The sequence below is a fragment of the Schistocerca serialis genome, chromosome 3, assembly GCF_023864345.2.
Source record: "Schistocerca serialis cubense isolate TAMUIC-IGC-003099 chromosome 3, iqSchSeri2.2, whole genome shotgun sequence".
Lineage (NCBI taxonomy): Eukaryota > Metazoa > Arthropoda > Insecta > Orthoptera > Acrididae > Schistocerca > Schistocerca serialis.
In genome coordinates, this window is record NC_064640.1 from 872345324 (window position 1) to 872367152 (window position 21829).

A 21829-nucleotide genomic window follows, 5' to 3' on the forward strand; every position below is an offset into this window, starting at 1 on the left:
TTGTTAAAGACAGTATTTAAAAAGCTATTTACAATTGTGCCAAATGAAGACCAAGAGGTGGTAACTCCACCTTCTTATTTTTTAATAGTACTGAAATGACATTCCATAACTGGCATTTTGTAAACAGCACAAATGGCAAACTCTTACAACAAACATTTGGGTAACAGCACAAGTTTCTGCTTTAAGCAAAGGTGTCCATCTGCTGACAGTGGAAGTTATGTAGTTGAGGGTTACACCAATGTGCCTGCTATTATTTTGAGTTTTCCCAAATCCCTGTCTATTCTCAATCTTCTGAAGGTTGCAGTAATACAATTTTATGTGTGCGATTTGTGTACACTGATTCACCAGAACTCTAGTGCAAAGACAGCACTGGGGAACCAATTATTTGGAGTGACCATAGATCCAGCAATGAATATTTTCTATCACATTTAGAATTACCCAGTACTGGCAAGCATTTTTATTTTCAGATTTTCTTATTACGTAACACCCAAAATTAGTAGTATCTTGAATTTGAAGTAAATAAATTCCACATTACTGTCAAATAAAAGTTAAAAATGTATAAACTAAAAATGAAATTACGCCAGTTATCCTGTCTTAAATATTTGTAGCCTACAGCGTGTATCAGGCCTACAGTCATTAATTAAAATTAAAAGCCCCAAAAAGTAACATTAAAGTAGGTATCTGTTTTAAAATTTTGCAAAAAAAACAGTAATAACGTGAAATTGTCAATTTTTTCAAGATATTGCTAAAGTTGTAATTTTCAAGATAAGAATGTTATAAATCTGAGACACAACATAGTTATTGAATGCTGAAATTGCATTCTGACTTCCAGTCACCTCAAGACTGAGAAGGTTCATGTAGGTTAGAATATTAAAATAATAGTTCTTTTCACATGCAACAAACTTTGATGTGATGATAAAAACAGCACTGAATTTGGCCAAAGCAAAATGATTTTTTTTTTCTTGTCCCTAATAATGACATGTGGTTTTCATAATATTACGAGGTTTACTAGTAGTATTTTTAAAAAAAGGATAAGTGATGATTGTGGGGCAAAAGATTAATTAGATGACGCTGATGGTAACTATGCAGTAGCAGATACAGCAAAACAAACAACAACAAAATGAAAATAAATTACAGAAGGAAAGCACAGAGAGAGAGAAAAACCTTATTGTGGAGAAGCTTATAAAACAAGAAGAGGGAAAGTGGTTGCAGAAAAATTGTTCAGTAAAATTACAACAGTAGAAACAAATGTTTTTCTAACATTTCGGAGAAAGCACAAAAATACGCATTCAATCTTATGACAGTAGGGCCTTTCTCTGTTCAAAATACATTGTTATGTGACCTATTAAAATGGGCAACACCATATTGTCATCACTCAACATCAACAAAAATAAACATTTATACCAGTTTTGTTAAACATGTCGAAACAAGAATTCCCTCTGCAAGACACTGTCTTGTACAGTGATACCTATGAGAGGGATTGAAAGATAGTCATGACAACGAAACTAGTTTTAAGTGAAAGTAACAGCATTGAACTAATCAGAAGTTTGTGAACAGAGGCCATTTTCATCTCTACCATGATTTAATTTGCCTCAATAGAAAACTGCAGCAAGACAACATACTGACCTAATGATTGGTACAATATTATTACTAGGTCATGGAAAACTTCCAGTCACATCACTGTAATAACAAACAATAATTTCTTGTCTGCAAAAGGTTTGTTAAAGTCAGTAACCGAAAGGAAGTCTCACATTGGAAAAATCCTGCATGATGGCTAAAGGGGCAGTGGATTCAGTAACATTCAGTGTCTCAATTGACGAAGCCCATTTAACAGACATGGAATTTTCCAAGTTGGACTTCACACCAGGATCTAAAAGCACTGTGACTAACATACCTCAAGGAATGCTGTACACAGGACCACAGGCTGTTACAGAAGCGAAGGACAAGGAAGACCTTTTGTCCTTTGTCATACCTGTTGCTCAACATTACTTTCACTGTCTTCCTTCTTCTGACTACGCTGAAGATATTTGGCCACTGAATGGGGATGACAATACTGATGATGATTACAAAAGATCATGTAAAATTATGTGATAACGGTGTTGTTGACTGCCCTGCATATTTTTTTAGTCAATAAAACCCTTTACCTGTTTATATCAGGTCTATAATTAGATGAAATTTATTAAAATTGTTTATTATTTGAAAGAACTTATTTTTATAGCCATCAGCTGTACACAAATTTTATTCATCACTGGTTTTGGCCCCCATCACTGGAAGTTTAAACAACAACATAAAAACCACAGTATTTACAAAGCTGTACAGCAAATGGATTAAAAAGGCATACTTCTCATACAAGACTCATTTGCATACCAAAAACAATGTCTCACAGTGGTTTGTAGAAACATACGTCATTTAGCATATGTCAAATCACACAGAAAGGTTAATCAGGGGAGGCCATTCCAGCAACAATGCTCGCTATTGGCTGGTGGCCCCTGACGTCACAGTGAGGCTGCATAGTGCAGTGCATTAGTATGATTACACAGCAAATGAGCTACACTACAGGTGCTCTGGAGTTTTATTCATTCATTTCACTTTCAGTTTGGTTCCGTACACAGGTGGACAAATTAGAACAAGTGGCATGGCAAATGAATTACACATTATGACTGAATAAGTGGTAATTAAGCTGAAAATAACATTCATATGATGACAAAGCATGTATTAACATAGTGTGTTCCAGATTTCTATTGCTGTTTACCAGATGAAGATGCAATCCATAGCTGCTTCCTCCTCTTGGTACATTTCTGCAAGGTTTACAACTTTGCTTACTGATTCAGATGCCTAATCCTTATAAATGTTCTTGTTCTTACATAAAGTGCAATAACTGTCATGAACCTTGGGAAACTTTTGTTTCAATATGAAGTACAGAGACCATATTACCAATATATAGTAAATCAGCAGTTGTTTTAAAGGGCTCTTCCTCTTCTTTGTTCCATCATTCACAGGTCTGCAGCGTTTTCCCCTGGTCTGCAGCTCTCTCTCCATTACCATATACTGGTAATATTTCAGTGCAAATAAGCAGAATACTAAGAAAATATAAAGTGAATGTAATCTTTCGCCCTCCTGCAAAAATTTCAGCACTGTTGGCATCTGTCAAAGGTGACCTAGACCTGCGCAAGGCAGTTGTTTACAGAATTCTGTGTGAATGTGGCAAATCTTACATAGGGCAAATGATGCATACTTCCACGATCACATCATAGAACATCAGCGGCATACTCGCCTTCTTCAGCCTCGTATTTATTAATCATGACGACGGTTTCCAACTGAATTCGGCGCGGAATCCAATCGTCGAAAAACTTTGTGTCCTCTGTAGCTGGCGTAGTTCTGTGATGGAACTGCAGGAAGACAATCGAATTGATATTGATGCGGTGAGTTTTCACCAGGGAGGGCGCACGGCACAGCAGAATCAGATGCACTCAAGTAGCGCATGTGCAACGCCAAGTGAATCCACCACACATGGGCCGGAGGGGCCTTAAATACCAGAGCTCAGGGAGTTTTCGCCAGTATCACCTGAAGATGGCCAGAAGACTCTGCACCAAAATTTGTGGCAGGAAGTTGCAAACATCTGGCAGTTTGCCCAAAATTTTGTGGAGGCATCCGATAGTTTGTTGGCAGGTTTGTGGAGCTATGTGGCATTAAAGATATACACACAGGTCATGTAATTCCATAGGATTTACATCAGGCAAATTTTGTCACTGAGACATCAACGTGAGTTCACTATAATGCTCCTCAAACCACTGTAGCATGGTTCTGGCTCCGAGGCACACACAATTGTACTACTGAAAGAGAACATCACCACTGGTGAAGACATTAAGCATGAAGGGATGCAGGTGGTTTGTAGCTGTCAGTTTCCACATTTGCAGCCCATATCTTCACTATGGTGTTCTCCCATCAGTATCTGCTCCACTTGCATATTTTTGTTACTGCGTCACGTGCCCATAATGCCACCAAGCAACATCCAATCTTGTTGTGGGCAGTGGCCACACCATTTTGGCTTACCAGTGTACGTTGCCCCAAGCTACATTCAAGTTACCTGTGAAAATACCATTATAACCTGAGCAGTAGTTTTGGAGATTAGCACATTCAAACAGACAGACAACAATATTACAGTTTTGTTATTTGTATAGGTAATACGGATTTATTTAGTGACATACCAGAGGGTGAAAAATTAAAATTAATTGCAAAAGAAACCACCTCAAGCATTTTATATATTAAACCCTTACTGTGCTCCAATAGCCAAAAGAAAGGAGGTCGAGAGAGAATTACAGAAACTTGCAAGTCAGGGCAACACTGATTAAAGTAGTAGCATTGTAGTAATCCGTTGGTTGTGCCAATACAGATGGTGGCATACTCTTGGTTTTGAATTCTAGACAATTCAATCTATTTCTGTATCAAGAAATTCTTCATTTAGAAAATATTTATGAATATCATCACAAATTTCAATGTGTGAAACCAGGTCAAGACTGGATTTAACTGCTGGCTTTTACCAAGACCTATAGCTCCCAATTCTAGAAAATACAATACTTTTAATATGGGGTTGGTTGGCTGGTTGTTGGAGTTAAAGGGACCAAACTGTGACATCATCAGTCCCTTCATCCTACGTGTATGGAACCACAAATAATCTCCCAAAGAAGGAGAAAAAAAGGCAAATCTTCGGAAGCCCAGTTGTAAGCGAGATACAGAAAAACAGAGAAGATCAAGGGAAGTAGGAGGGGGTAGAGAAAGAGTGTAAGGTGGGCGAGCCACGCTGCCTGGAATGCAGTTGGAGGTCCCCAGAGCATGGTATGTTGTGGAAGATGCACCCTCTGCATCCCACCAGCACCACCTAACTCTCCATTACCCCAAGAAAATGGGCAACATAGACAAGACTGGAAAATTTAAGGTAAGATAAAGCACTAAAAATGACAAACATAAAATAACAAGGAGAATAAAAGGGTGGGAAGGGTAGGGGCTAGGCCAGACCACTGAGCAAGGGTCACCATGGGATGCCTAGGTCAGAGCAGGTGAGAGATGCCTTCCAACCCCTCCGACAGTCAATGAGGCCAAAGGGCCCCACCTCAAACAGACGTGTAGAAACCACCTTTGCAGGTGAAATGTAAAACCAGGTCAGCCGCTTTGGTATCGTCTGTTAGCACCAGAGATAGGGTATCAAGAAGGTTAAAAAATCACATCCAAGCAGCCAAACTTGGGCAGTCCAGTAGTATGTGGGCCATAGTCAGGCGGTCACAACATCGGCAGTAAGATGGGCCCTCATGTCGAAGACTGAGTCTGTTGGTCAGCCACATTTGGTCAATGTGCAACTGACAAAGGAAATTAGATTCCTTGCAAAAAGTGCAAAGGGAAGACTGCCATGTGGTTGGGATCTCCTTTATTGCCCTCAGTTTGTTAGGGGCAAACCATTCCGAGCTTCAGAAAAACAACAATTGATGGTGTAGAGTCAACCAAATATCCAGTTCTGGGAACCCCATTTCCAAAATTGGCTTCCTGGTAGCTAACTTTGCCAAATGGTCAGCACGTTCATTCCCTGATATCCCCAAATATCTAGCACTCCAAACAGATGACTGGCTGTCCAGCTTGAAGGCGGTCAGAAAGAAGATCCTGGATAGTTTTACCTAATGCGTGGTCTATAGTCTGAAGACTACTCAGATGGTTGCTTCAGTATAGAAGCATCTTGCCAGTACAAGAACCAGCAAGGCTAAGGGCTCTTCTGATGGCCACCAATTCAGCAGTGAAGACACTGCATCCATTCGGCAAGAAGTGTAGTTCACTGCACCTTGCATGAAAAGAAAAATGAGTTCATCCATCAACTGCTGAGCAATCTATGTATACCACTTCTGAACCTAGAAATCCATCTTACAGAGTGGGTTTCAGACCACATGAGCGGTATCTATTTTCCCCTGCAGCTGGGTATCCAGGCACCCACAACTACTGTGGTGCTGGCCAATCCACGCAAAACGTATCCTACAGTACAAAGGAAGTGAAATTTTATGTCATCCAATTTGCCTTTAAAAAATTGCTTTACATAAATGAAACATAGCTACAGCCCTTTCTGTAGTCAGTTTTTCAGTGAAACTTTTAGTTTTCACGTAAAAAAAAAAAACCATTGTTTTGGGATTGCATATGTTCTCTGCTGTGCAGTCTCTCTCATTCAATTTTGAGGAAACTATTTTGCATTAAAAATATTATTTTTCCACATATTATAGTCACACATTGAAGCTTGATAATGAAATTTTTACCTTTTCGCTATGGCTGGTAATTATTGTGATACTTTGAAGTAAAGGACAACATCACACATATTTTGGTAAGTTTGCATTGAAAAAAGTAGTCACTGTCTAGATTACGTTTAGTGGATTTTAGGACATAAGTTGCTGGGTATGAAATGTAGCTACCATATTGAAATTTTTTTTAATGGTGCAAGGAGTGTCATGTCTGTTTCCATTATCAAGAAAATACGTGAGATATAATGGAGATTCTCCGCAACAAGGTTGGCAGCTACATACTAAATGCCCGGCCATTGCTGCCTGCTATGGTCTGCTGTGCAGATTGTGAAGTTGCCTTGTGCTTTATATGTTGCCATGGCAAAACACCATGGCATCAACTGAATCCTTCAGTGATAAATCGAGACAGATCCATGGTCAGGATACACATACACACTACTGGAGCTTACACAATCGCTCTCTGATAAGAGGCGACAGAGAGCAGAGATACTGTAGTCTAACAGCAATCGAGGCCCCAGGTCTGGGTCTCTGTTGGGGGAGGTGGACCTCCCTACTAAGAAAATGGACATGACAGTTTGGATGCTTAGGGGAGATGCGAATATGTATAGCATAACACCTCATTTGTACTGGAGGGACCCCAGCCTCTGCGAGTAGGGCTACCTAAAAGGCTCCTGTTGCAAGCTGGACCCCACAGTGGTGTATCAGGTCCAGTAACCACAATGGTGAGGGTGAAGCTGAACAATATGCCAGGCTTTCATAATCAAGATGGGACAGGATCAGGGCTTTGTAAAGCTGCTGAAGGGTAGTGCAGTCTTCACCACAGCTTTTGTTACTGAGGCAGCGAAGATGGGGAAGACATGCCAGCCAGACTTTGTACACCATAAAGCGATAAGTCTGCACCACACTGGGTAGTTGGTTGTCAAGGTAAAGTTATGGTTGTGGACGAACGGTTCGACAGTGACAGAAGTGCATGATGCAAGTGTCGGCAGCAGAAAACTGAAAGCCACAGGTGAAGGCGCATGACTGGACTGCTTCCTGCAGTCTGTTCAGCACACCTCACTAGAGGAGCCACAGTAAAAGCAAAAATTGTAGGCATACAAGGAGGGTGATACTGAAGACTCCACAGCTGCTGCTACACCATTTATGGACACTAAAAAGAGAGGGACACTCAATACAGAACCCTGCAGGACCCCATTCTCTTAGATATGGAGAGTACTGTGGGAAGCACCAAATTAAACACAGAAAGTGCAGTGCGACAAAAAGTTCTGGACAAAAAACTAAAGTGAGCCTTGAGGCTCCACTCACTTATGGCAGTGAGGATGTGTCACCATTTGATGTAATGTGACTTCTGTAGGTTGACGAAGACACAAATAAGGTGCAGACGTTGGCCAAAAGCTGTCTGGATGGCAGACTCCAGGCAAACTAAATTGGTTGGTTGGTTTGTGGGGTTGAAGGGACCAGACTGCAAAGGTCATCGGTCCCTTTTCCACAAAAAGGAAGCAGCTGTCAGAAGGACAAAAGATTCTTTTAACGAATCTGAAAGCAATATTTTATCTGTAGATTCTAAAAATAGCCCCATAAAATTTTGGTCGTACGTAAAATCTATGAACGATACAAATAATTCAATACCTTCTCTTGCTGAAAGTACAGGTAATGTAACTGATGATGATAAACAGAAGGCTGAAATTCTAAACCTAGCTTGCAAAAACTAGTTTACGGTAGAGGACTGCAGCACCATTCCCCCTTTCAATTATCGAACAAACGAAAGGATGGCTGACACAGTGTTTAGTGTATCTGGGTGTAAAACAATTAAGATCCTTAAGTGCCAGGAAGGCATCTGGCCCAGACGGTATCCCCGTAAGATTATATGTTGACTATGCTACAAATAAAGCACCATTCTTATCAATCATCTATCAGAAATCTTTGGAACAGTGGAAAGTTCCACTGGGGTGGAAGGAGGTCCAGGTCATAGCAATCTATAAAAAGGGTAGAAAATCAGATGCACATAATTACCGGCCAATTTCACTGACATCGATTTGTTGTAGAATCATGGAACATATTTTGTGTTCAGACATAATGACCTTTCTAGACTCTGAGAAGCTCATCTGCAGAAAGCAGCACAGTTTTAGGAAACAGCGGTCATGCGAGACACAGCTGGCCCTCTTTGTGCATGATATACAACAGGTTCTAGATACTGGCTCCCAGATTGATGCCATATTTCTCAACTTTCGAAAGGCATTCGACTCAGTTCCGCACTGTCACTTGCTCCAAAAAGTGTGCGTTTACTGTCTATCTGATGACATATGAAGTTAGATAGAAAGTTTTCTAACAGACAGGGAGCAGTATGTTGTCCTGAACAGGGCGACTTCAACAGAAACAAGTGTAACTTCAGGTGTGCCCCAGGGCAGCATAATAGGTCCGCTGCTTTTTACGATTTACATAAACGATCTGATTGATGGTATTGACAGTGGCATTAGACTGTTTGCCGATGATGTTGTAGTCTACAGGAAAGTAGTATCACACGAAAGTTGTGAATAAATCAATGAGGATATGCAGAAAATAAATGTGTGGTGTAATGACTGGCAGTTATATCTGAATATTAGTAAGTGTAACCTACTGCATATAACAAAGCAAAAATCCCCATTAATGTACGAGTACAAAATAAATGCCCATTCTTTGGAAGTGGTAACATTCATCAAGTATCTGGGTGTGACTATTCGAAATGATCTCAAATTGAATGATCAAATTAAGGCAAACTCTAGATTGCGGTTTATTGGTAGAATCCTGAAGTGCTGCAGTCCTTAAAGGAAATAGCTTACAATACTTTAGTTCGTCCAGTCTTAGAGTATTATTCGTCTGTATGGGACCCTTCCCAGTTGGGTCTGATTCAAGAGACTGGGAAGGTCCAAAGAAGAGCGGCAATATTCGTGACTGGTACATTTAGCCATCGCGAGAGCATTACAAATCTCATAGAAAGTTTGAAGTGGGATACACTTGCAGATAGACGGCACGCTAAATGGAAGGGGCTGTTTACTAAATTCCGAAATCCGATCTTCACCGAGGATGTAGAGCATATAATATTACCACCTACTTTCAAATCGTGCTAGCTTGGTGGCTAGCAGAGTATATGTGTAGATGTAGATGTAGACCATGAAACACCCACAGGGAATAAAAAGCAACGTAGATGACAAGGGACGACACAGAACAAGAAAGACACAGACAAAGACCAGTAATAAAAGAATTAAAAGCACACAGAGTTTTACAGTGGTTGGCTGACCATGGAAACAAAGAAAAGGAAAAGCCAACCACCAAGAGAGACACTAAAAACCCTAATCTAAAACTGTACACCAAAGGCCAGATGCAATGCACAAAAGACAAACCCTCAGATTGGTGATAAAAGCCCCCTGCTTGAATAAAACTCAAAACTAAGCCTGATATGGCAGCGTCATCCATTGAAAGAGCAGGGAGTGTATCAGGCAGTGCAAATGTCTGTCTCAGCGCAGTTAAAAGTGGACAGTCGAACGAGATGTGGACCACTGACAACGCTGATCCACACTGACAGAGAGGTGGGGTCTCGTGGCAAAATAAATGACCGTGCATCAGCCAGGTGTGGCCAATGTGTAGCCGGCAGAGAACAACTGAGTCCTTGCGAGAGGCTCGCATGGAGGAGCACCACACATCTGTAGTCTCCTTGATGACACAAAGCTTGTTGGGTGAAGGCAGGGTGCGCCATTTATCACCTCAGGTGCCAAGGACTTTCTGCCGCAATACTGACTGGAGATCACATTGCTAAAGGCCTATCTCCAGGGCCAGTTCACTGATAGCCTGTTTAGCCAGCCTGTCAACACGTTCATTACTTGGGATGCCGACATGACCCGGGGTCCACACAAAAACCATGGAGCACCGCAATGGGCAAGAGTGTGGATGGACTCCTGGACAGCCATCACCAGACAAGAGTGAGGGAAACACTGGTCGACAGCTCGTAAACTGCTCGGGGAGTCACTACAGATGACGAAGGATTCACCTGAGCAGGAGAGGATATACTCTTAGGGTGCGAGAGATGGCTACAAGCTCTGAAGTGGAAACACTGCAGCTATCCAGCAATGAGCATTGTTCAGATTGAACCCCAAGAGTAGAAGCATAACCATCTCTACCAGCAACCACCGAACTTTCAGTGTAGACTACAGCAGAGCCGTGAAACGTGGCAAGGATGGAAAGAGAGTGTCGGCGGAGGGCCTCAGGAGGGACTGAGGCTTTCGGGCCTCATGCCAAATCCAGCTGAAGGCATGGGCAGGGTGCATACCACAGGGGTATACGGATATGGGCCCGGAAAAGAGGTAGGAGAGGGAAAAACTCAAGCCCAGAGAGAAGAGACCAGATGCAAACCGCAATCATACAACCTGAATGAGGCTGCCGTTTCGGAAGATGGACGACTGAGTTTGGGAACAGGAGATGGTAATTTGGATGCCCAGACAAGCTACAAACATGTGCAGCATAAGTGACCAGTAGTCGGTGGCACCGGATCCGCAATGGAGCGACACCAGCCTCCTCAAGTAGGCTGTTTACAGGGCTGGTGCAGAAAGCTCCAGTTGCGTGTTGGATCCCACAGTGAAGTATGGGGTCAAGCAACCGCAACGAAGAAGGCGATGCCGAACCATAACCCAGGCTCCCATAATCGAGACAGGACTGAATCAATGCCTGATAAGTCTTAGAAGGGTAGACTGATCGGCACCCCAGCTGGTGTGACTCAAGCAACGAAGAGCGTTAAGATGCTGCCAGCATTTTTGTTTAAGCTGCCGAATATGAGGGAGCCAAGTCAACCAGGTATCAAAAAGCAATCCCTAACACCAATGTTCCTCCACCACAGCAAGAGGTTCACCATCAAGGTAAAACTGTGGCTCAGGGTGAACAGTGCGATGCCAGCAGAAATGCATGGCGCAAGTCTTGGCGGCCGAAAACAGGAAGCCGCGCATTACGGCCCAAGACTGCACCTTGCGGATAGCGCCCTGCAGCTGTCATTCAGCAACTGCAATTCCAGTGGAGCTGTAGTACAGGCAAAAGCTGTCAGCATACAAAGAAGCTGATTCGGGATGGCATGCATGGAATGGAGACTCCGACGTTCCAACCGCTCTTTCAGGCAGCGGAAGGCCAGCGGGTAATTCATAGAAGCGGAACTCTGAGCGTAATGCGCTGCTAAGAGTTCTGCAATCGTGTCAGATGCAGTACACACTGCTCCATTCAGGGAAAGCCCAGGTACGCTGACGGGGGTCGGGTCTGATAGCCATAGTGTTGCCTAATCTTGGTCCAAACCTGCGATGGAGAGGTATGGATGCCAATGTTGGAGACATACCTTTCCCAGCACTCCTGCTTCTGTCGGCTTATAAGGCATTGGGCTCGGGCACGGAGCTGCTTAAAGGCAATGAGGTGTTCCAGTGATGGGTGCTGCTTATGATATTGGAGGGCCTGCCTGTGATCTCTAATTGCCTCAGTGGTCTCTGGTGACCACCAAGGCACAGACCTCCACGGAGGGGACCTGGAAGAACAGGGAATTGCAGATTCCGCTGCAGAAATGATGCCAGTGGTTATCGCGTGAACCACCACATCAATGGCGTCATGAGAAAGAGGCTGAATAGTGGCAATGGAGGTGAACAAGTCCCAGTCAGCCTTATTCAAGGCCCATCTGGGGAGACGCCCAAAAGAGCGACACTGTGGCAGTGACGAAGATCGGAAAGTGGTCACTACTGCACAAGTTGTCATGCACACTCCATTGGACAGATGGTAGAACGCCAGGGCTGCAGACCGAAAGGTCGATGGCTGAGTACATGACAAGCACTCACTAAAATGTGTGGAGGCACCAGTATTTAAGAGGGAATGGTCGAGCTGTGCCAACACTTGCTCAACGACAGTGCCTTGGTCTGCTGCCACCAATCCACCCCACAAATGGTTATGGGCGTTTAAGTTGTCCAGTAACAGAAAAGGTGGTGGCAGTTGGGGTATCTGCGTGGCCAATACATGCTGTTGGACATCACCATCCAGTGGAAGGTAGGTACTGCAGACAGTAACAGCCTGAGGCATCCACATCCTAACAGTGACAGCCTCTAAAGGTGTTAGAAAGAGGTACACACTTGCTGTAAAGATAGTTAAGGACGAAGATGCTGATTCCACCAGATATCCTCATACAAGCTGCCTGATTCTTATAACAACCCTGATAGCCATGGAGAACTGGGGTTTGCATCACTGGACACCAAGTTTCCTGGAGAGCAATGCAGAAGAAAGGGTGAAGGCTGTTAAGTTGTCGGAGCTCAGCAAGGTGGTGGAGAAAACTGCTGCAATTCCACTGGAGTATATATGACCGTGAAGCTGGGAAGGCACTGAACATTCAATGAGATGAGTTATGCCCCAGGGTCACCTGCTGCTATCGACGAGTTGATATCCATTGTGTCTGAGGGTCCGGCAAGATCCAGGTCCTCAGCAGACACAAAGCTTATAGGTAGTGGTGGGGTGGATGCCACCCCAAGTTCCTTGCTCTTGGGGGTCTTCTTCTTGGACTTTTCTTGCTGCTCCTTTGGTGTCTCTGGCTGGGAGGGCTTCACTGATACAGTCTCCTGGACTGAGAAGGATCATGAAGCCCTACGACCAGCTGCTTTGGGGTAGTTCAGCCACTGGTGGGCATCAACTTGACCACTAGTGGAAACTTGGGAAGGGAGGGACCCCCCAGGGACCCCTTCCGAGTGAGAGGAGCCAAAGAAGTTGGGCGCTTCTCCGACTTAGAACTGGGGACGGACATCCCTTATTGTTGGGGGGGGGGGATTGCTCCCAAAGTAGGTGGTGCAGGAGCAACAGGGAGGGAATTGCCTCCTACCATCAAGGGGGCAGGTGTAGTCTTCCGGCTCTGACAGGTGACTGGGGTAGGTGGAGCAGATCGGGCTATAACAGTTGTAGCAGTGGTGTAAGAAGTGGTCATACGAACAGGATGGAGGCGTTCAAACTTCTGCTTAGCCTCAGTGTAAGTCAGTCAGTCCAGGGTCTTATATTCCATGATTTTCCTCCCTTTCTGTAAAATCCTGCAGTCCGGGGAGCAAGGTGAATGATGCTCTCCACAGTTGGCACAGATGGGAGGTGGGGCACAAAAAGTATTGGGATGTGATGAGCATCCGCAATCTCAACATGTGAGGCTGGAAGTACAGCAGTAAGACATATGGCCGAACTTCCAGCACTTAAAGCACCGCATCGGGGGAGGGATATAGGGCTTGACATCACAACGGCAGACCATCACCTCAACCTTCTCAGGCAATGTATCACCCTCGAAGGCCAAGATGAAGGCAACCAGAGCATCCCTCGGACCCCGATGAATGCACCAGACAAAATGAACACCTCACCACTCTAAATTGGCACGCAGCTCGTTATCAGACTGCAAAAGAAGGTCCCTGTGGAATATAATATGCTGGACCATATTTAAGGTCTTATGGGGTGTGGCCATGGAGGGGAACAATTTGGGGTCATACTTCAGACCACTGAATTGAGCTCTGGAACACTTAGAGACTGCTGGTGGTTGGCCACTAGCAAGAGATGATGTACCATGCTTCATTGTGTGTCATCCATCCTGATGCCATCCACTCTTACCAAGGGCCCTTCCCACATGCACCACACAGCCTCAGCAAGGGCCACCTGGCAGGATGGCCATTGCCGGGAGTCCTAATGCTGCAGGGTGATGCGCATCTACTACTTGGCATACGCGGGGAGTTAAGGGCGCAGGCATCAGCAGAGCAATTGCTGTGTTGTCAGGGGGCTACAACCAACAGGGTACATGGCGGCCCCACCACAACGGACTGGCTACCATGCTCGATAGCAGGTGAAAAGAAGTCCATGACATCGTCGGCGCAGAAAGCGACACCCAGGAATGTATCCTCGCCAGAGAGATGGAGAATGAGCAGGACTGCACAACAAGAAAGTGGGTTAAAGATCTGAATGCACGATGGACACAATGCACAATTTACGGCACCCTTCCCCAATTGGCTCGCTCTCTGGAAAAATTTTGAAATATGGAGGTCAAAACCCTACAGGGGACCATCAAATAAAGGCAGCAACATGTGAGACTCCTTTCAGTCGCCTCTTACAACAGGCAAGAATACCTCGGGCCTATTCTTACCCCCAGACCCGCATGGGGGCAAACCAAATTATTAGCAGTCAAACAGCCCCACAAAAACTGCCCTTGGCTGGAGCAAGAAGGCCCCGAGACTCAAGGAGCCAAGACAGCCACTGGCTCACCATGTGTTCGAGAAACTTACAGAGAACATTGGTGAGACTAATTGGGCAATAGCTGTCCATCACTAGGGGGTGCATACCTGGATTCAATGCCGGGCTGATTATGCTCCTCTCTCACCACTGAGAGAAAGCTCACCCTTACTAGAGATATGGTTAAAGATGGTAAGGAGATGGCAGTGGCAATCCATTGATAGATGTTTGAGCATTTGGTCTCATCACCATAACCTGCAAAGGAGGTATGTGGTGCAATTGTTGAAATGTACGATTCCCAGCATTCTTGCTGCCATTGTTTTATTAAGTGGTGGACCACGGTACACAGTCGTTTAAAGACAATGAGATGCTCAAGCGATGAACACTGCTTATGTTGCTGGAAAGCATGCCTACAATACTGAATGGCTTCGGCGATTTCAGAGGTCCACCAGGGTACTACCATCTGACAAGAGGATCCCAAAACATAAGAGATCACTAAGTCAGCTGCCGATATAATGGCTGCTGCTGCATTCTGGACAGCCTCATCAATGCCGCCATGTAGCAGCGAGCTCAGAATGACAACAGAGGTGAAAGCATTGTGGAGAGCCCATCTAGGTGGGTACCCAGGGTAGTGACACTGAGGAAGACTGGGAAGTGGTCGCTGCCACATAGATAAGTTTTGATGTCTTTACCATGGTCAGTGATCATGGTCCCACACCATAATCTTGAGTTATAGGCATCGATGTTGCCCAACATTAGGAAATATAGGGGGAGCTGAGAAACCAACGCAGACAATGCATTTTAATGCACTCCACCATCGGGAAGGAGATAAACATTACAGAAGGTAAAATCCTGAAATGACATTACCTGAATAGTCACAGCCTAGAAAGTTGTGTCAAGAGGCCCAATTTTGTTATATACCCAGTTCAGACGTATGTGCAAACTCCACCTGACACACTGTCATAACCAGTACAATTCTTAAAATATGCCCGGTGACCACAAAGGGCGATGCAGAAAGCAGGCAAGGAGCGTAAGTCATGTCATAGCTCAGCAAGGTGATGGAAAAAAACCACTACAATTCCATGGGAGAATTGTTCTGTCATTATAATGTGATGGCATGAAGGGACCAAGGAAGCAGGTTATGTCAGAGGGTCACCTGCTGCCACTGGTTGAAAGAGTATGGTATCAAGACATGCAGATTCTGAGATATGTAATGTGGAGCGAATGGGAGCCTCGAGGGCCACTGGGTTGGTTGCTTTTGGGGTTTGCTGGGGGCTAAACATCGAGGCAATCAGTCCCCTGTTCCAAACAGACATACTTGTAAAAGGCCTATACAGTAAAAGCGTAACCTCTGCACCCAGAGGGAGGGAACACCAAGGGGTACAGAGCTAAAATGAACACCTCAATAACACAAAATAGAGGAAACTTAAAAGGAGCAGAGCAAATAGTTGACTAGAGTAAAACAGACTACAGTGGTTGATGGATCAGGTAGAAGGTCAACCACTCAACTACAAACAAAGAACCTCCAGCTGGAAAGCGTTGATAGAGGTACCAACACAACTTGTTACCATAAAAGACACTATTTTGGTATCCACGTCACAATTAAAAGTCGCTGGAGTGGGTGTAGCCTGAGAAATCTTGTGAGAGCGCCCATACTAGAGTGAGTGATAAAACCCAGCTGCACAGAAAAAACATAAAACTGAGTCAGCTATAGAGACATCATCACCTAAGGAAGTGCAGCTGGTAAATTAAAGGACTGCCACAAGCGGGCTAAAATGGGGCAGTCCATCAGAAGATGGATCACTGTCAGCCCTGCGTCACAGCGACACTTGGGCTGGTTCACATAGCGAAGGAGATAGCTGTGGGTCAACCGCGTATGTCCAATTTGGATATGGCAGAGAACAACTGAGTCCCCATGTGTGCTCCTCAAGGATGAGTTCCATACGGCCGTAGACGACTTTACCATGTGCAGCTTATTTGTCGTGTTCACGACAGATCATTCAGAGCTCCAGACATCGCGGACCTTGCGATGTAGGGCTGACCGGAGGTCTCTTTCCATGAGACCAAGCTCCAAGGGTGGCGAAGTGGTGGCCTGCTTGGCCAACCAATCAACACGTTCATTTCCTGGAATGCCGATGGAGGGCCACCGGGATCCCTGCTGCAGCCACAGAAGCTGAACATGTGGGATCCATAGGCATGGGGGTCACTAGAATTTCCTTTGTCTTTGAATACTTCTTTTCATCTTTGTTTTCTTTAAGTAGTTTGGATGACTGTGAGGACTTCCTTGAATTAGTTCCAGGTACCGAAGAAAATCGTGATGCCCTACGACAAGCAGCCTATGGCTCCTTCAGCCACTGGTTGGTATCTGGTTTCTTTAGTTTTATTTTGCTTTAGGGCACAAAAACAACTGGGGTTCAGACACACCCAAGTCAAAACTATAGAACACAAAGACAGAGAGGATTTAAAAACGACTATATTTCAGTCCCAACTGACAAGAGAAGACAGTAAAAAACAGGGACGTGGCAAAAGGGCTACAAAAGACAGCGTACAGAAACGGAGGTTCAAGACTAAAAATTAAATGGCCTTTGCCCTATTGCTTTGGCAGATGAAAAGTAAATCGTGTTGACAGCCCGCGTGTCATTTGCTAAAACGGCCGATAATTCTGATGGCAAACCCAAGTGGGAATGTAAGCGGTTAGAAAATGGGCATTCTGTCAGGAAGTGGCGGAAAGTTAAAACTTGGGTGCAATGTGAACAAAGTGGTGGGGTAGGCCTACTTTTCAAATGACGATGGCTAAAAAGGCAGTGCCCAGTACGCAACCTAGTTAAAATGACCTCTTCCCAGCGGGAGGACCAAAAGGAGGTCGTCCAAGCCCCTGGAAGAGGCTTAATAAGCCAGAGCTTATGCCCGTGAAGGAAGGACCAGTGGCGATGCCAAAGGGACACCACCACCTGACAGACCCCAGAGATCATCGCGGGGAATATAGGAATGAGTGGGCTGAGGTATGAGGATTGCAGCCGTGGCAGCAGCCTCGTTTCCTGGCAAACTGACATGACCAGGAACCCACATAAACATCACAGTGGCTCCACGAAGAGTGAGGAAGTGACAGTTTTCCTGGACCGATTGCACTAAGGGATGGGCTGTGTACAGCACACGTAAGACTCTGAAGGGAGCTGATTCAGTCTGAGCAGAGGACACAATCGAAAAGGCTGTTTTGCCGAAGTACTCCGTGGTCTGATACAGGGCAAAGAGCTCGGCTGTAAATACTGAGCAATGTGACAGAAGCTGATATTGAAAGACACGGGCGCCAATGATGAAGGCACACCCAACACCGTAGTCAGTCCAAGAGCCATCAGTGTACACAAAGGTACTATCGCAAAGTTCCATGCGCAGGTCGTGAAACTGAAGGCAATAGAGCGAGGCTGGAGTAGTGTCCTTAGGAAGCGAATGAAGGCCAAGGTTAATACGGGTCACATCACGAAGCCAATATGGTGAAGGGTTCACACCTACCGGGAAAGTGGCAGGTAGTGCGAAATTAAGCCATTGTAGCATGTGCCGAAAGTGGACTCCAGAGGGTAACAGAATAGAGGGACACACCCCGTACTGGCGACCAATGTATTCATCCAAGAAGGATGCATAGGATGGTAATACTGTAGGATTTGGAAATGTGTATGGAGGAAGTGCTGTCACTCTTCACAAGCTGTTACAGTGCTATAATTGCTTGTGGTCTAGTGGTAAGCTTCATGCAACATAGAAATAAAGTCTCGCGTTCTAGCCCAATCCATTCCCTTTATTTTTAGATTGCATTACATTTGACTGTGTAAGTTAACAGTTTGATGGAACCTTACAGATAATTCAGTTTACTTTCTAATTCACCTGTAAGAACAAAAACTTCCAGAAACCATTGCACAAAAACAGCTTGTGGCAGTGTCAACATCAGTTTACGGTTGAGAGTTTCCTTGCTCTATAGTGGCCTCTGGCTACTGGCCACACACAACTCACTGCTGGACATCAGGCACCTTCCAACAAGCTGACCAACCACTGCGGGACACTGACAAGGGAATATCACCATCACACCCCCCTCATATTTAGTTATAAGTTGGCACAGTGGATAGGCCTTGAAAAACTGAACACAGATCAATCGAGAAAACAGGAAGAAGTTGTGTGGAACTATGAAAAAATAAGCAAAATATACAAACTGGGTTGTCCAGGTGCCAGATAGGCAATATTAAGGGCAATGTGAGGCGAGGAGCGCCGTGGTCCCGTGGTTAGCGTGAACAACTGCGGAACGAGAGGTCCTTGGTTCAAATCTGCCCTCGACTGAAAATTTTGCTTTCTTTATTTTCACAAAGTTATGATCTGTCTGTTCGTTCATTGACGTCTCTGTTCACTGTAATAAGTTTAGTGTCTGTGTTTTGCGACCGCACCGCAAAACCGTGTGATTGGTTGACAAAAGGACGTGCCTCTCCAATGGGAACCGAAAACATTTGATCACAAGGTCATAGGTCAACCGATTCCTCCACAGGAAAACGTCTGATATTTTGTATACGACACTGGTGACAGCATGTGCGTCACATGACAGGAATATGTTGTCGACCCACCTTCTTCTACCTTGCCCGATTTAGGTTTTCTTGTGGATGTAATAATCACTCCAAAAAAAGTGATGAAAATGTAAGAGTTTTTCACATAAACTGAAAATAAAAAGTTAAAATTTTCGGTCGAGGGAAGATTTGAACTGAAGACCTCTCATTCTGCAGCTGTTCACACTAACCACAGGACCACAGCGCGCCTCGTCTCACACTGCCCTCAATATTGCCTATGTTATGCATGGACGACCCAGTTTGTATATTTTGCTTATTTTTTCATAGTTCCACACAACTTCTTCCTGTTTTCTCGATCGATCTGTGTTCAGTTTGTCAAGGCCTATCCACTGTGCCAACTTATAACAAAATCTGAGGGGGGTGCGATGGGGATGTTCCCTTGTGAGTGTATTTATCATCTGCCATTTTCTCATTTGAAGTTATAGTATTCATCTTGTAGTTACATACTGGAGTTTGTATGGTTAAAATTTACAAACATAAATGATTTAGGATTAATACAAGCTCTAAACTTTGGTACTGAGTGCGGGGAGAGTACGTTTGTGCAAATATATCACAAAGGATTTTCTCGTTTCTTGAAAGATCGTTCTTGCATGAATGGTTTTTCACATTCAAGAAGACACTATACCTAACATATGTGATGAATTTGTGACCATTTAAGAGTCATGTGACATTGACATTCAATAGGCAAGGTTTGAGTTGTGTGACATTTGCATTCAATAGGAAAGGTCCGTAAGTTAGGAGTGGGAGTACTGCATGCTCCAATTCAAGGCAACAAATATCAAAGGGATGAAGGTTACTACACTTTTGCTTGAACATCATCAGTTCACTCGTCATGCATTCCTCTGCAATACTGTAACTAGCATTGAGTCATGATGCCTTTATGTTAATCTCTTCAGAATGAATTGATGGACAAGCCCCACCAAAGACATAATTCATCAAAGGGCTGTGAGAACATAATATTTTGCGTCTGATGGCCCAAACAGGGTACTGCTTGCTATGAACTCCTCCCCACGAGTATGCCTATTGCAGCTGGTATTTGTTGCCAATAACTTTAAATACATTGCAGTCATAGGTAAGAAAAGGGACTCACCAAACTACTGCACTACTGCTAAATGATAACACACTCCACTGATTTAACAAACAAAACTAGCAAGAAATTTATTTCGAGAGTCACCCCCATGCACTTATTCTGTTCTTCTCATGGTATGTCCTCAAATTTTTATCTTCCTTGCTGCTTAACAAAAAGCAATCAAGAAAATTCCTTTCAGGATGAAAATGCACTTCCAAACTGGTTTGATGACATCTTTAACCTGGCTCCTTTAGGTTTCCACAAGCATGCAAGCTGAACTATCTAAGCACTGTCAGCCTGTTTTAGATAATGTGAGAGAATATATTGTTGGTGTTTACAGTTATGTTCAACAAAATAATGGTAAACACTATGAAAATCTGCACTGTACTAATGCCAATGAAATACACCACACCACAATAACCTTACGATGAAAGTCTATTTCCATAAAATATAAGGCATCTGTAACTACGACGTGCCTACGTCAGCATGAATAGGTAAGATATTACTCAGTTTGGACTTTGAAACTGTCTACGTGTACTTGGTGTCCTGGGTCACTCTCAAGTACCACAAAGATGTAGAATTTCATAAACAAAATAAGTAAGATTCTCTTTCTGATTTTTGATCTGGCTGCCTGTATCTCTGTCACAAAATGGCTAAAAATGTAGCTTTCAGTGAAACTAAAGCTAAAGCAGCCTTCCTGTTACAGGTGACCATGATGCCACAGAGCTAGCAAAGCATTATGGCAGTTTCTTCTCCCTTATTGCTCCAGTTGTGGCTAGGACAGCTAAGATGTAGTGTTAAAGACAAGAAAGTTGCAATTTTCACTTGCAACGACTTTCCTGCACTCTGAACCACAAATTGCTAACCTTACTTCACACCTTGAGAGGTGGCATGAGCCCCCTCTCATATTTCTATCTTACTCTGAGTCATTTGATTTTCCTCTCTAATTGCATGCGGTGAAAAGTCGCTATTCCTTCACATGCGGACTTCTCACGCAGCGTCTCTCGTCACCCGGGTGGTCCGGTGACAGGCGGGTTCTGCTGATCTTGAAAGGGTGTGAGGGAGTCGAGTGGATGCTTTCCAGACGCTGATATTGTCATAAGAGCGGGGCCGACACGCGCAGAGGGGCCTGAAGAGCGGCTGGGCTAGAGATTCCGTTACTTCACAGAAACTTAGTGAAAATACTTTCTGGCGGGCTACCAGTGAGGTGTGGGAATGACTTGTGTTCCCAGGCAGTCTTGGTGGGCAAATTCCCGCGTTTTCTGCAAAATCATAACTGTGATTGACTTGCCCAGGGAATAGCTCTGTGACGTAGCAAAATCGGCGCCAAGTATCTCCATTGGTGGAATAGTACTGGGTCGGCAATAGAGGGGAATTTTCCGCCGGTTTTCGAGTTGCTGATTGGAATGTTTAACCACGACCACTGCCGTGGGGGCGGGAATGTTCTGTGTTCGGCTTGTACAGGTGCTCTTGAGAGAGTTGGCTCTCACCTTTCGGTCAGAGTAGGTTACAAGACTGAGCTCTCGGTGCTCTGGACAGCCTGCCTTCCGTTGGCTGTCTAATATACTTTCATTTAATTGTAACTGTTTGACGAAGTTGCTGAAGTTTCGACTTCGACGTAACTTTCTGAGTATTGAGCGTTCTGCGTACAA

The 21829-nt window shown here is 44.4% G+C and overlaps 1 long non-coding RNA gene across 1 annotated transcript in view; it reads right to left on the reverse strand.

The window, feature by feature from the left end:
- Window positions 1-2177: 2177 nt before the first annotated feature.
- LOC126471060 (uncharacterized) overlaps window positions 2178-21829 on the reverse strand; it is a 29368-nt gene continuing 9716 nt past the window's right edge. Inside the window, exon 3 of the long non-coding RNA XR_007586289.1 lies at window positions 2178-4087. This is a non-coding gene — a long non-coding RNA (uncharacterized LOC126471060). The remainder of the gene's footprint in view (window positions 4088-21829) is intronic.